Source organism: Schistocerca gregaria, chromosome 10 (assembly GCF_023897955.1).
Source record: "Schistocerca gregaria isolate iqSchGreg1 chromosome 10, iqSchGreg1.2, whole genome shotgun sequence".
NCBI classification, from domain to species: domain Eukaryota; kingdom Metazoa; phylum Arthropoda; class Insecta; order Orthoptera; family Acrididae; genus Schistocerca; species Schistocerca gregaria.
In genome coordinates, this window is record NC_064929.1 from 118,765,958 (window position 1) to 118,781,426 (window position 15,469).

At 43.2% G+C, this 15,469-nt stretch overlaps 1 protein-coding gene and 1 non-coding gene across 5 annotated transcripts in view; one reads left to right on the forward strand and one right to left on the reverse strand.

Moving 5' to 3' along the window:
* The window catches only part of LOC126293454 (uncharacterized), a 146,291-nt gene that overhangs the window by 21,761 nt on the left and 109,061 nt on the right, over positions 1-15,469 (forward strand). The window lies entirely within an intron of this gene.
* Positions 2,629-2,703, reverse strand: Trnas-cga (transfer RNA serine (anticodon CGA)). Its single transcript has one exon. It is a non-coding gene; the product is annotated as a tRNA-Ser (tRNA).

The window sequence follows — 15,469 nt, forward strand, 5'->3', positions numbered from 1 at the left end:
ACATCTGCCATTGATTTTGTTGGGCGAACTCGCTGAAGACGTGCTTTAAGTTTTTTGAGGGTTGTGACGTATTGAACAGAATTTATTGTGCATCCCTGCTCCAAAAAATCAACCAGAATCACACCCTCTGTATCCCAGAAAACTGTTGCCATAACTTTCCCTGCCGATCGCACAGTTTTGAATTTTTTCTTCCTCGGCGAGCTTGTGTGACGCCACTCCATTGACTGCCTCTTTGATTCGGGTTCAAAAAATGCACCCATGTTTCGTCCCTGGTCACAATTTTTTTCAGAAACTCATCTCACTCCAAACGGAAGCGCTGCAAGTGTTGGGAGGCTATTGTTTTCCTTGCCTCTTTATTCTGATTGGTTAACATTCTTGGAACCCACCGTGCACAAACTTTTGAGTACCCCAATTGTTTAATAATCGTGATCACACTGCCTTTACTAAGAGAAATAATGCGACACACTTCATCTGCAGTCACCCGACGGTCACCACGAATGATGTCATCAACTTGCTGAATGTTGTGTGGAGTCACTGCACTCACCGGCCTGCCGCTCCGCTTTTCGTCAGTCAACGGTGTTTGCCCTTCAGCTTCCTTACAACGACGAACCCATCGTCTAACAGTGCTGACATCCACTGTCACAACACCATACACCTTCTTCAGTCTTTCATGAATGCGTATGGGCGTTTCACCTTCTGCATTCAAGAATTCAATCACACAACGCTGTCTCAAACGAACATCGATGTCGGCCATCTTACAAACTTCTGCTGTGCTGCCACCTGTTGACACAGAAAGTTACTACTGCAGTAGATTGCAGAAGAAGGTTTGAGGAATGGCGCCAAATTCAAATTTTTCACTTAACTTAATTTTTTTAAGTAGAAAAAAAAATGGGAGGCATTACTTTTTGACCGACCCTCGTAATATTGCCAAACTGATGTCCTGCAAGGAAATGTGAATCTTCAAGGAGCGAAAGAAATGTATCAAGTCAAGCATCACGCACTTGTCAGTTACGTTTCCAGACATGATTTAATACGAGAATTGGTACACTTTAACACAGACATTTAACAGCTCTTTTCGATTTCCTTACTCCTTTTATAATTCCTTATACTTCAATCCTTTATGCTGCTTACTATTATTACAGTCAGTCGTGTAACTTAAAATCGGCAACGTATATGAATGTGATGAGTCTCCATCTACATCTAAGTCTACATATACAGGGTGATTCAAAAAGAATACCACAACTTTAGGAATTTAAAACTCTGCAACGACAAAAGGCAGAGCTAAGCACTATCTGTCGGCAAATTAAGGGAACTATAAAGTTTCATATAGTTGTACATTTGTTCGCTTGAAGCGCTGTTGACTAGGCGTCAGCGTCAGTTGATGCTAAGATGGCGACCGCTCAACAGAAAGCTTTTTGTGTTATTGAGTACCGCAGAAGTGAATCGACGACAGTTGTTCAGCGTGCATTTCGAACGAAGTATGGTGTTAAACCTCCTGGTAGGTGGTGTATTAAACGTTGGTATAAACAGTTTACAGAAAATGGGTGTTTGTGCAAAGGGAAAAGTTCTGGACGGCCTCCAAGAAGCCCTTATCTTACCCCCTGCGATTTTTTCTTATGGGGGTATGTTAAAGATATGGTGCTTCGGCCACCTCTCCCAGCCACCATTGATTATTTGAAACGAGAAATAACAGCAGCTATCCAAACTGTTACGCCTGATATGCTACAGAGAGTGTGGAACGAGTTGGAGTATCGGGTTGATATTGCTCGAGTGTCTGGAGGGGGCCATATTGAACATCTCTGAACTTGTTTTTGAGTGAAAAAAAACCTTTTTAAATACTCTTTGTAATGATGTATAACAGAAGGTTATATTATGTTTCTTTCATTAAATACAATGTTTAAAGTTGTTGTTTTCTTTTTGAATCACCCTGTATATTCCGCTAGCTACCAATCGGTGTGTGGCGGAGGGCACAATTCCCGCTAAGTCGTGTTTCTCCCCACCCCAACCGCCTCCGTTCCACTCGCGGATCGCGCGAGGTAAAAACGAAATTGAAAGTTGGTGGTAATACTATATGCTCTACATTCTCGACGAAGATCAGATTTCGGAATTTAGTGAGCAGCCCCTTCCGTCTAGCGCGTCGACTATCTGCAAGTGTGTCCAATTTCAAACTTTCTATGAGATATGTAACGCTCTCGCGAATGCTAAATGTACCACTAATCTTGCTGCTCTTCTTTGGACATTCTCAGTCTCTTGAATCAGACCCAACTGGTAAGGGTCTCATACAGACGAACAATACTCTAAGACTGGACGAAATAACGTACTCTAAGTAAATACTAACGCGAATTCTTTACAGACGAATGGAAAAACTGGCAGAAGCCGACCTCGGGGAAGATCAGTTTGGATTCCATAGAAATGTTGGAACACGTGAGGCAATACTGACCTCACGATTTATTTTAGAAGAAAGATTAAGGAAAGGTAAACCTACGTTTCAAAGCATTTGTAGATTTAGAGAAAGCTTTTGACAATGTTGACTGGAATACTCTCTTTCAAATTCTGAAGGTGGCAGGAGTACAATACAGGGAGTGAAAGGCTATTTACAATTTGAAACTTCCTGGCAGATAAAAACTGTGCGCCCGACCGAGACTCGAACTCGGGACCTTTGCCTTTCGCGGGCAAGTGCTCTACCAACTGAGCTACCGAAGCACGACTCACGTCCGGTACTCACAGCTTTACTTCTGCCAGTATCCGTCTCCTACATTCCAAACTTTACAGAAGCTCTTCTGCGAACCTTGCAGAACTAGCTCTCCTGAAAGAAAGGATACTGCGGAGACATGGCTTAGCCACAGCCTGGGGGATGTTTCCAGAATGAGATTTTCACTCTGCAGCGGAGTATGCGCTGATATAAAACTTCCTGGCAGATGAAAACTGTAAAGTTTGGAAGGTAGGAGACGAGGTACTGGCAGAAGTAAAGCTGTGAGTACCGGGCGTGAGTCGTGCTTCGGTAGCTCAGAGCACTTGCCCGCGAAAGGCAAAGGTCCCGAGTTCGAGTCTCGGTCGGGCATACAGTTTTAATATGCCAGGAAGTTTCATATCAGCGCACACTCCGCTGCAGAGAGAAAATCTCATTCTATTTACAATTTGTACAGAAAGCAGATGGCAGTTATAAGAGTCAAGGGGTATGAAAGGGCAGCCATGTTTATGAAGGGAGTGAGACAGCGTTGTAGCCTCTCTCCGATGTTATTCAATCTGTATATTGAGCAAGCAGTGAAGAAAAGAAAAATTCGGAGTAGGTATTAAAATCCATGGAGAAGAAATAAAAACTTTGATGTTTGCCAATGGCATTGAAATTCTATCAGAGACAGCAAAGGACTTGGAAGACCTGCTGAACGGAATGGACAGTGTCTTGATAGGAGGATATAAGACAAACGTCAACAAAAGCAAAACGAGGATAACGGAATGTATTCGAATTAAGTCGGGTGATGCTGACGGAATTAGATTAGGAAATGAGACACTGAGAGTAGTAAAGGAGTTTTGTTATTTGGGGAGCAAAATAACTGATGATGGTCGAAGTAGAGAGGATATAAAATGTAGACTGGCAGTGGCAAGGAAAGCGTTTCTGAAGAAGAGGAATTTGTTAACATCGAGTATAGATTTAAGTGCCGGGAAGTTGTTTCTGAAAGTATTTGTATAGAGTGTAGCCACGTATGGAAGTGAAACATGGACGATAAATAGTTTGGACAAAAGGGAATAGAAGCTTTCGAAATGTGGTGCTACAGAAGAATGCTGAAGATTAGATGGGTAGATCACACAGCTAATGAGGAGGTATTGAATAGAATTGGGGAGAAGAGGAGTTTGTGGCACAACTTGACAAGAGGAAGGGACCGGTTGGTAGGACATGTTCTGGAGGCCAGCGTGGAGGGTAAAAATCGTAGAGGGAAACCAAGAGATGAATACACCAAGCAGATTCAGAAGGATGTAGGTTGCAGTAGGTACTGGGAGATGAAGAAGCTTGCACAGGATAGAGTAGCATGGAGAGCTGCATCAAACCAGTCTCAGAACTGAAGACCACAACAACAACAAGCAATTTCCTTTGTTGAAGGACTGCATCTCTTTAATTCTACCAATAAACCACAATCTAGAGTTCGCCTTACCCGTTACTTGTGTAACCTGATCATTCCATCTGAGATCGTTTTGAAAAGTCACACCCAGATACTTGACGGATGTTACCGCTTCCAAAGACTGGGCATTTATTTTGTACTCGTACAGTAATGGGGATTTTCGCTTTGTTATACGCAGTAGGTTACACGTACTGATCTCTGCTGTGGAGAAAGCAGGGGAATTCCCTACTTGCGGCAGCGCAATAATCAGACACAGGAGCAGTGATAATAGCAGTCGAGCGACCGATGGCGAAGTCCATCTGATACACAACTGCGCACAATGGAGTCATTAAAGTACATGCAGTGTTAGGGCGGCAACATTCTCCCTGAAAATGTAAGCGCGCCATGTACGGGCAACAAGTTGCTCCACATCTATACTCCGTTCGTCATTAGAATAAACCTGATGTAAACATTACGCAGTGTATTCTTCCGCATTTGCTTGAATCTCATTGGATTTCGTTTCACGTGGAGCGGAAGCCAAGCTGTGAACAGTACAATCAAGTACAATCATAAGGATACGTTTTATGCTGTTCTACACGCGCACAGGCTGAGCCATAATGCGGGACAACAGCTTTAGCGGCGCATTAAACTTGGACAGCACTGGGCAGCCAGCGGTCCAACTAACCTGCAATGACGTGAGCAGCTGCAGTTCAGACGTCAAACGAGACAGGCAGAGGAACAATATAGCTTCGAATGTCATTTAATTTATATAGAGAATGAAATAATATTCGACAAAACTCCAGCACTAACGCGCGTTTCTTTCAAGGGAACCTCCCCATCGCACCCCCGTCAGATTTAGTTATAAGTTTTGTTATAAGTTGGCTCAGTGGATAGGCCTTGAAAAACTGAACACAGATCAATCGAGAAAACAGGAAGAAGTTGTGTGGAACTATAAAAAAAATAAGCAACATATACAAACTGTGTAGTCCATGCGCAACATAGGAATGTTGTTGTTGTTGCGGTCTTCAGTCCTGAGATTGGTTTGATGGAGCTCTCCATGCTACTCTATCCTGTGCAAGCCTCTTCATCTCCCAGTACCCAATGAAACCTACATCCTTCTGAATCTGCGTAGTGTAGTCATCTCTTGGTCTCCCTCTACTGTTTTTACCCTCCACGCTGCCCTCCAATACTAAATTGGTGATCCCTTGATGCCTCAGAACATGTCCTACCAACCGATCCCTTCTTCTAGTCAAGTTGTGCCACAAACTTCTCTTCTCCCCAATCCTATTCAATACTTCCTCATTAGTTATGTGATCTACCTATCTAATCTTCAGCATTCTTCTGTAGCACCACATTTCGAAAGCTTCTATTTTCTTCTTGTCCAAACTATTTATCGTCCATGTTTCACTTCCATACATGGCTACACTCCATCCAAATACTTTCAGAAATGTCTTCCTGACACTTAAATCTATACTCGATGTTAACAAATTTCTCTTCTTCAGAAACGTTTTCCTTGCCATTGCCAGTCTACATTTTATATCATCTCTACTTCGACCATCATCAGTTATTTTGCTCCCCAAATAGCAAAACTCCTTTACTGCTTTAAGTGTCTCATTTCCTAATCTAATTCCCTCAGCATCAACCGACTTAATTCGGCTACATTCCATTATCCTCGTTTTGCTTTTGTTGATGTCATCTTATATCCTCCTTTCAAGACACTATCCATTCCGTTCAACTGCTCTTCCAAGTCCTTTGCTGTTTCTGACAGAATTACAATGTCATCGGCGAACCTCAAAGTTTTTATTTCTTCTCCATGGATTGGAATATCAAGGATAAAGTGAGCTAGGGAGCGCTGTGGTGCCTTGGGTAGAATGAGGAGCTTCGGAACGAGAGATCTTTGGTTCAAGTCTTCCGTCAAGTGAAAATTTTAATTTTTTGTTTTCAGACAATTATTATCTGTCCGTCCGTCCGTGCGATGCGAGGTAACTACGCCGTAGTATGCATCCACAAGAAAACCGAAATCGGGCAAAGTAGAAGAATCTTTTTACCCATTCGCCAAGTGTACAAGTTAGGTGGGTCGACAACATATTCCTGTCATGTGACGCACATGCCGTCACCAGTGTCGTATAGAATATATCAGACGTGTTTTCCTGTGGAGGAATCGGTGGACCTATGACCTTGCGATCAAATGTTTTCGGTTCCCATTGGAGAGGCAACAGCTTTCGTCTACTAATCGCACGGTTTTGCGGTGCGGTCGCAAAACACAGACACTAAACTTATTACAGTGAACAGAGGCGTCAATGAACGAACGGACAGATCATAACTTTGCGAAAATAAACTTTTCACGCGAGGGAAGAATTGAACCAAGGACTTTTTTTTATCTGATTTTGTTCGCATTTGTTCTTTGCATCTGCTCGGGGCGGACGTCGTAAGACATCAGTTTTTTTTAAGTTCGTTGTTGATCGATTAGCTCAGTTTTTTTATTACAGATTGCTGCTAACCCTCTGACCGAACGCGCTGAGCTACCGTGCCGGCCTTTGACCTCTCGTTCCGCAGCTGCTGACGTTAACTACGGGACCACGGCGCTCCTGAGCTTACATTCTCCTTGATGTTGCCTATCTAACATATGGACTACTCAGTTTGTATATTTTGCTTATTTTTTCATAGTTCCACACAACTTCTTCCTGTTTTCTCGATTGATCTGTGTTCAGTTTTTCAAGGCCTATCCACTGTGCCAACTTATAGCTAAATCTGAGGGGGCTGCGATGGAGAGGTTCCCTTGTTAGGTGACCAGACGGAAAGCATAAAATGCTCTCGTTCTCACCTAGTATTCTAATTAGAAACAAGAGAGCTTAAGGGGAGGTTTGCTACCTTTGGCCCGAAAAAAGCATCTTCTTTGAGAATTTTTTTCTCGGATTCTGTTATAGATAGCAATGTCAAATTTGGTCATTATGTTTATTGATATTTCCTCTAGAAACTTGAATTTTCTCGACCGGAAATGTGGAAGAAAATGGTTCAAATAGCTCTAAGCACTATGGGACTTAACTTCTGACGTCATCAGTCCCCTAGAACGTAGAACTACTTAAACCTAACTAACCTAAGGACATCACACACAGCCATGCCCGAGGCGGGATTCGAACCTGCAACCGTAGCAGTGGCGCGGTTCGGAACTGAAGCGCCAGAACCGCTCGGCCACCGCGGCCGGCAAATATCGACAAGCAAAGGCGGAAGTGCCGTCGGAACGAAACAACATTTCGATGTAGATCTCCACGTGCAGTATGTCACAGGTCAGCCGGTTCGTCTGAAATCAAAATTGACGTTAGTGAAGTATATAAGATTCTTTAGGAGTTGTACCACGCTTAAGTTATTTGGACCATAGGAAACAAAATGACGGCCATTTGGAAAAAAAGTAGTGTTTTTTTCGAGTAAAGTAAAAATATTTACAGTGATAGAACGAAATTTAAGTGGTAAAACTCCTAGACAATTTAGTTAGCTTCGTCGGAAACAAAGAATCATGCCAATCGGTTCAGTAGATTTGAAGTTACCATACCGCCATTTAGAGAAAAACGCTTTTGAAGTTTTGACTACATATGAATGCAATATTATGTAACTTATGTCCAACCTGCTACTCCGGGTCCATAAACTAGTCCTTCTTCTTCCTCACAGAAGGCGTTCTGATCGACCTGGGCCATCCTGCGCTGCTCCAGAGCCGCTCGTACGGCTGGTGACAAGCGGTTTTCCGCCGCTTGAATTCGTTGGGAACTGCGTCGAATAGAGTCACAGAGTGACGTCCATCGTTGTCATGGTCTTCAGAATTGCTGGATACCCCTCGTTGAAGCCGCTCACTGTCAGGAACGTCGCAGTCTCTACAGTCTGCGCACCAGAATGCAAATGTTTGGGGTCTAACTTCCAAATACAGGCTTTCAAACTTTCATTTGAATTTTGTGTGTTTCCGCCCAAGAACCGGTACCATAAGTCGTCCTCCGAAAGAAAAAAAAAACTGGTGCGTGAAAAAGGCCGATTTCAGGCAGGTGCATTTTTTTGTTCAACCGCGAATAACATACATTTCCGTTCCGTATTCGGAAAAACCGTTTCAGGGGTGGATTGTAAACACTTTTATGGGTCCAAAAATGCAATAAAAATCGATTTTTTGTACGGAAAGTTTTTTCTCGGGCCAAATCCCTTAACTTGGCTCCAGATCAGTTTTGCTGGGTGCATGGTACAGTGGCAAATGTAAAAATGCAGCATTTGTATGGTGTGCTCGGTGCTGTGAAAATGATTGTTTTTCATTTCTCTACGATACTTATCTATCTCCGTGGTATAAAACTATGAACGTAGTTCAGATAAAGACGATTTGCTTGTTCATTTTTGCCCTACAAAGTTAAATTCTTATGGTTTCTTAATTTAAGCAGCTTTTTTGAACAGTCTTTCATAAAACATCGATAATTAAGAATTTGTATTCGAAGTGAAAACAGGCATGTCGCGTCCAGTATGTAATTAGAAACAAGAAGACGTGCGTTATTCATAAAAAATGGTCATGAGTTTCATAATTACGAGACGTAGGTATTTCAAACTGAACGAGAAAAAAAGTATTGTGGGGAGATTAGAATCAACGAACCACTCCTTAACACTAACGGGTGCGCTACACGTACGATATTGTTTTAGTTTTCAACTGTGTTAAATACATGGTCTGGGAAAACGCCAAAGCCGATCACCTCTGTAAATTTCTGAACAACATTAAGGACAGCCTATTCCTCGGTGCTTTTTAACCGTATTCCACACGCGTGTTTTACTGCGGAACACAAAGCAGCCTCAGTCATTTTCACACTTCGCATTAAGAGAGCGACAATCAGATCGCAACAGTAGTGTGACTGTACACGATTTTTGAAATAAAAACTACGCAGCTAAAGAATGATTAACGAAAACGTTGTTTGTTGTTGTGGTCTTCAGTCCTGAGACTGGTTTGATGCAGCTCTCCATGCTACTCTATCCTGTGCAAGCATCTTCATCTCCCAGTACTTACTGCAACCTTCATCCTTGTGAATCTGTTTATATGCATCTCTTGGTCTCCATCTACGATTTTTACCCTCCATGCTGCCCTCCAATGGTAAATCTGTGGTCCCTCGATGTCTCAGAACATGTCCTACCAACCGATCCCTTCTTCTGGTCAAATTGTCCCACAAACTCCTCTTCTCCCCGATTCTGTTCAATACCTCCTCATTAGTTATGTGATTTACCCATCTAATCTTCAGCATTCTACTGTAGCACCACATTTGGAAAGCTTCTACTCTCTTCTTGTCTAAACTATTTATCGTCCATGTTTCACTTCCATACATGGCTACACCCCATACAAATACTTTCAGAAACGACATCCTGACACTTAAATCTATACTCGATGTTAACAAATTTCACTTTTTCAGAAACGTTTTCCTTGCCATTGCCAGACTAGATTTTATATCCTCTCTACTTCGACCATCATCAGTTATTTTGCTCCCCAAAAAGCAAAACTCCTTTACTACTTTAAGTGTCTCATTTCCTAATCTAATTCCCTCAGCATCACCCGACTTAATTCGACTACATTCCATTATCCTCGTTTTGCTTTTGTTGATGTTCATCGTATATCCTCCTTTCAAGACACTATCCATTCCGTTCAACTGCTCTTCCAAGTCATTTGCTGTCTCTGACAGAATTACAATGTCATCGGCAAACCCCAACGTTTTTATTTCTTCTCCATGGATTTTAATTCCTACACCGAATTTTTCTTTTGTTTCCTTTACTGCTTGCTCAATATACAGATTGAATAACATCGGGGAGAGGCTACAACCCTGTCTCACTCCCTTCCCAACCACTGCTTCCCTTTCATGCCCTCGACTCTTATAACTACCATCTGGTTTCTGTACAAATTGTAAGTAGCCTTTCGCTCCCAGTATTTTACCGCTGCCACTCTTAGAATTTGAAAGAGAGTATTCGAGTCAACATCGTCAAAAGCTTTCTCTAAGTCCACAAATGCTAGAAATGTAGGTTTGCGTTTCCTTAATCTATTTTCTAAGATAAGTCGTAGGGTCAGTATTGCCTCACGTGTTCCAACATTTCTGCGGAATCCAAACTGATCTTCGCCGAGGTCGGCTTCGACCAGTTTTTCCATTCGTCTGTAAAGAATTCGCGTTAGTATTTTGCAGCTGTGACTTATTAAACTGATAGTTCTGTAATTTTCACATCTGTCAACACCTGCTTTCTTTGGGATTGGAATTATTATATTCTTCTTGAAGTCTGAGGGTATTTCGTCTGTCTCATACATCTTGCTCACCAGATGGTAGAGTTTTGTCAGGACTGGCTCCTCCAAGGCCGTCAGTAGTTCCAGTGGAATGTTGTCTACTCCCGGGGTCTTGTTTCGACGAAAACGTTGATGGCTGTTGATACATTTGAATATCTTAGTTTCATTTAAAGTAACTTAGTAATAATCTATCTCATACGTAAGTAGGGTGGCAACGGCCTTGCCGCAGTGGCTACGACGGTTCCCGTGAGATCACGGAAGTTAAGCGCTGTCGGGCATGGTTGGCACTTTGATGGGTGACCATCCGGGCCGCCCTGCGCTGTTGCCATTTTGTGGCGTGCACTCAGCCTCGTGATGCCAATTGAGGAGCTACTCAACCGAATAGTAGCGGCTTCGGTCAAGGATACCATCATAACGATAGGGAGAGCGGTGTGCTGTCCTCACGACCCTCTTATCTGCATCCTCCATGAGGATGACACGGCGGTCGGATGGTCCCGCTAGGCCACTCGTGGCCTGACGACTGAGTGATACGCAAGTAGGACCTACTTTCAAGAGCGTAACAACACCAGTGTACGTGTGCTACGGCTTCTGACCAATCAACGCATTTATATTTCTTTCCCCGGGAAGTTAGCCATTACAGCCGAACAAAATCAAGCAACCTGAATATTTCAACGATGTACTCCACTTTAGAAGGCGTTTCCTGAAAACACCATAAGTTCCAGTTCTTATAGTAGCGTCTGTCTGAAAGAATTTCCCAACCTTTTCGTTCCACAGACCTAGGAACGATGCCTGCAAGATATGTGACCTACTGAACAATGGAACAAAAGCAGATTAACCACGGTCACAAGTGCGTTTAGAGATTCACCGTAGGTAGGCTGAGATGGCACAGAGTCTTCTGAAGATATAAGTTCTTCTCAGTTCACCGACAGTGACATTTGCTACATATCGATTGATAAGCAGCAGGTTATGTCTGTGCGCACTCTAACGCACTCCGATATGTTTTATCGCCGCCAGTTATCTTGTTACAACCTCGCAGTATCTGCAGGCGACACCCTTCGGTCTTACATGTGCGTCTGGGATGACGATGATGTTTGGTTTGTGAGGTGCTCAACTGTGCGGTTATCAGCACCCGTACAAAATTCCCGACTGTTACTCAGTCCAGTCTCGCCTAATTCATGAATGATGATGGAATGCTGAGGACAACACAAACACTGAGTCCCCGTGCGGAGAAAATCCCCAACCCGGCCGGGAATCGAACCGGTGACTCCGTGATCCAGAGGCAGCAGCGCTAGCCAGTATACCACGAGCTGCGGACATGTGGGATCAGAGTATCGCTGGTAGCGGTGGAAATGAAATCGCGTCATGCGTTCTGAAAGGGTTAAACACCGGGATAACAACGAAGAAAATCCTTATTGTTTCGAGTGACAATTGCGCTCCGCAAAACAATAGACGAATGATGGTATTTCTTTTTCTTTTGCTGGTGGCAAATGGGTTGTTCACACGAATAGAACAACAGTTTCTTGTCAGTGGGCACAGCTTCCTCCCCTGTGACTCTGTGTTTGCCTTGACAGAGAGAAGGAAGTCGGTGATGAAATGCGTTTGTACCCAGCGACTTATGCAAAGTGGTCGAGGAAGCAAATATTGTCAGACCTTTCAAAGTAATGTCTATGAATGCTTCCAGTTTCTTTTTAATATTCAAGCTGTGGCAGACGAGATACTGTCTACAAAAAACCTGAACATTTAAAAAACTGATTCTTGAGTTTCTCCCGGCGTATTTGATAATCAAAATATCCACGGGTGTACTGCCGGTCTATAGTGTCCAAGGGGCACAATATTTCGGCGATCAAACATGTCGCCATCATCAGGTGAACTGACGGACTGAGCTCCTGTGAACGTGCCGGCACGGAGATCCGTACGCCATGGCTGCTCAGGGGGAACTGGGTTCGGTCGCGGCGGCGGCCGATTTAAATACCCTCCGCCCGCGGCGCGCTCCCTCCGCCGTCCGCGCCCCGCGCCACGGTCTCGCGGTGGAACAGATTGCGACGGCGTCTGAGATGACGTCGGTGTGATGGCTCTGTCCGCCGTGGTCGTCACAACTATGCGTTTGCTCGATTTACTCTTGATTAACCCAATCGCTGGTTCCCAAGCCTTGCTAAGATTATAGCCACAGTCACAGACCGTGGCGCGGGGCGCGGACGGCGGAGGGAGCGCGCCGCGGGCGGAGGGTATTTAAATCGGCCGCCGCCGCGACCGAACCCAGTTCCCCCTGAGCAGCCATAGCGTACGGATCTCCGTGCCGGCACGTTCACAGGAGCTCAGTCCGTCAGTTCACCTGATGATGGCGACATGTTTGATCGCCGAAATATTGTGCCCCTTGGACACTATAGACCGGCAGTACACCCGTGGATATTTTGATTTAAAAAAGTGTCAGCATCACATATGATTTCTAACATTCTGCATGGTGTCTGTTTGTTCTAAGTCGTGTCTCCCCACGCTCTGAGCGTGATTTTTAGGGAATTGACTAGTTTGAACCTAGGACCTGTTGCTGGTAAGGAGATGCCAGACCACACATGACATGTAGAGTTCAGAAGAGTTCAGTGAGGCTAGCGATGATATAACCAAATACTTAATGATTTCAGGGTCAGCTCCACTGCACTCCCTGTAAAAGAATCTTAATACTAACTAAATTTAGTGGAAGCGGTTCAAGGCTTTCCTATTTTTTGTTAGCTGGTAAAATGACGTCGAAAAAGCAGTTAAGTTTACCATTGGAAATTTTAGTCTACTCACAAAACATTGCTTATAAATTGCACTATTGATAAAAGGAAATATTTTAATATAGGATGATAAAAAGCAACTGAGTTCAACAAAAATGTGAACGAATATTCCCTGAATGGGTTTCCAGGTTCTACAATGGATCGAAGGATGACCTATGCCATATCACAGCTATAATCTAAATTTAAATTAAGTTTCAGAAAAGAGAAAACTATCAAAATGGTCTACAGTGACCCTCAATTAGCTTTAATTACTTATTTAACTTGTCGTGAATTACAGTGGCTGATGTGGCTTCTCGATAATTATATAACAAAAAAATCGTCGCGTTTCAGATTTTAACTTCTAGTAGCAAATGTGAATACCACGAAGTTTAATTGACGATCGACACTAGTATTACGTAAAAAGGGGGTGTAACAGATGAGACTTCTGCAGTTCTGAGTGAAGCCTTATGCGCTCTTATGCAGAATCGCGTGCGTTCATTACCTTGTCGTTGGTTAGGCTGCGTTAGGGGCGGCTGGCGGCGCAACTCTCGGTAGCAACTCTCTCGAACTTATCCTTACTACTGACCAATCAGGATCTCAATGTTAACCTTAAGCTCCGCCTACAAAAATTCTGTCTATCCAATGACAAACGTTATACTTTTCGTGGTGGGGCAATGTTTTTAATGTTTGCTATGTAACAGAGACGCATATAGTCTCACGCTAAAACTTGCAGCTGGTGTGGCCCTTTTAGTGTTATCGTAAGATCTGTACTGTTCTTCTGGAGGGCTCTGTCTTCTAACATGGGCTGGGGGATGGTCCTGGCGGTTGGCCGGCATTTGTGGGTGTCCCATTGTCCCGCTCTTATCGTAGGGCCTTCTAGCTTAACACGGCTCTGCTCTCGGCCTCTATACTCGTTTCTCCCCACGGAACTCCGTCTGTTTCATGGTGGGAAGGTATGACATGCATTTAGGCGTTCTTGTGTTAGTCTGTGGTATTCCATTTGCTCACTCATTGATCGTATTACATTGGTTAATTTAATGTCAGGACTTATTGGGAGCTATGTGACATATTGTCGGATTTGCTATCATGTCAGGGTTTTCATGGAAGGTGTTGGAGTTGCCTGACACCTTACAGATTCAACAGATATAGCACATGTAGCAATAAAAGAATGTTACACTGATATGGGAAGGTTCGGTAAGGTGAATGTGCTCCAAAAAGAAACATTCAATCTGCTACCTTTGAATCTATTTCCTCAATACATTCAATTACAGATGAAAAGGAGAAAAATTTAAAGGCTATGATACCTTAACTGGAAAAGAAAAATGGTTCAAATGGCTCTAAGCACCATGGGACTTAACATCGGAGGTCATCAGTACCCTAGAGTTAGAACTACTTAAACCAAACTAACCTAAGGACAACACACACATCCATACCCCAGGCAGGATTAGAACCCGTGAACGTAGCAGCAGCGCGGTCCCGGACTGAAGCACCTAGGACCGCTCGGATACAGCGGCCGGCACTGGAAAAGAATGAGCATTAATAATTTTATATGGAGATCTGTGGAGAGTGACTAAGAACATAGCACCTAGAATAATTTGATAGGACTTAGCACCTTACATAAATGTTTCTCTTTGTATTGCCTTCAGCACCAAACAATTCCAACTGTGTCATGAAACCACCACAGATATGTGATAAGATACTCTCATTCGTAACAAGGTAAGGTTTGAGGAACAAATAATTCAAAAACTGCACTACAGACAGTTTGTCTGTAATGACTTCAGTTCATAAATTTGGCACTTTGCACCTTTCTAAGTTAAGTATCAATTTAAGAAAATGCTCCATCAAATATTAAAACACATTTTTCTACTTTTTTTCAAAATTATGCCAGATACACACAGGGGTCTTCTGAAATAAGCAATTCACCTGAAACTGGGTCTGGCTGACAACCAGCAATTTGTGGCAGTGCAGCAGGAACAAATCTACAGCCGAAGAATCGGCGGGGGGTAGACGTACTGTGTGGTGAAATAGACATCGAAGAGGAACCAATAAATACGAGTCATCAGACGGCAAATACCTTTTTAACCTGCAATGCAATTCTACAGCAGAGAGAAGAAACTTCATGGTTCAAAACTCAGCCCATTCACCATACTCATGTGTTACTACACATTTTACCCAAGTGACAGAAGTACAGTATGCTGATGACTCAGTATCTCCTTCTCTAATACATGTAGTCAGTCAACTGCTTCAAAACTGCCTCTAATCTCTTTGATCACACACACACACACACACTTTTCACTACCAATATCTCTGTTGACCAACATAATAATTTTTTTAAATTTTTATTT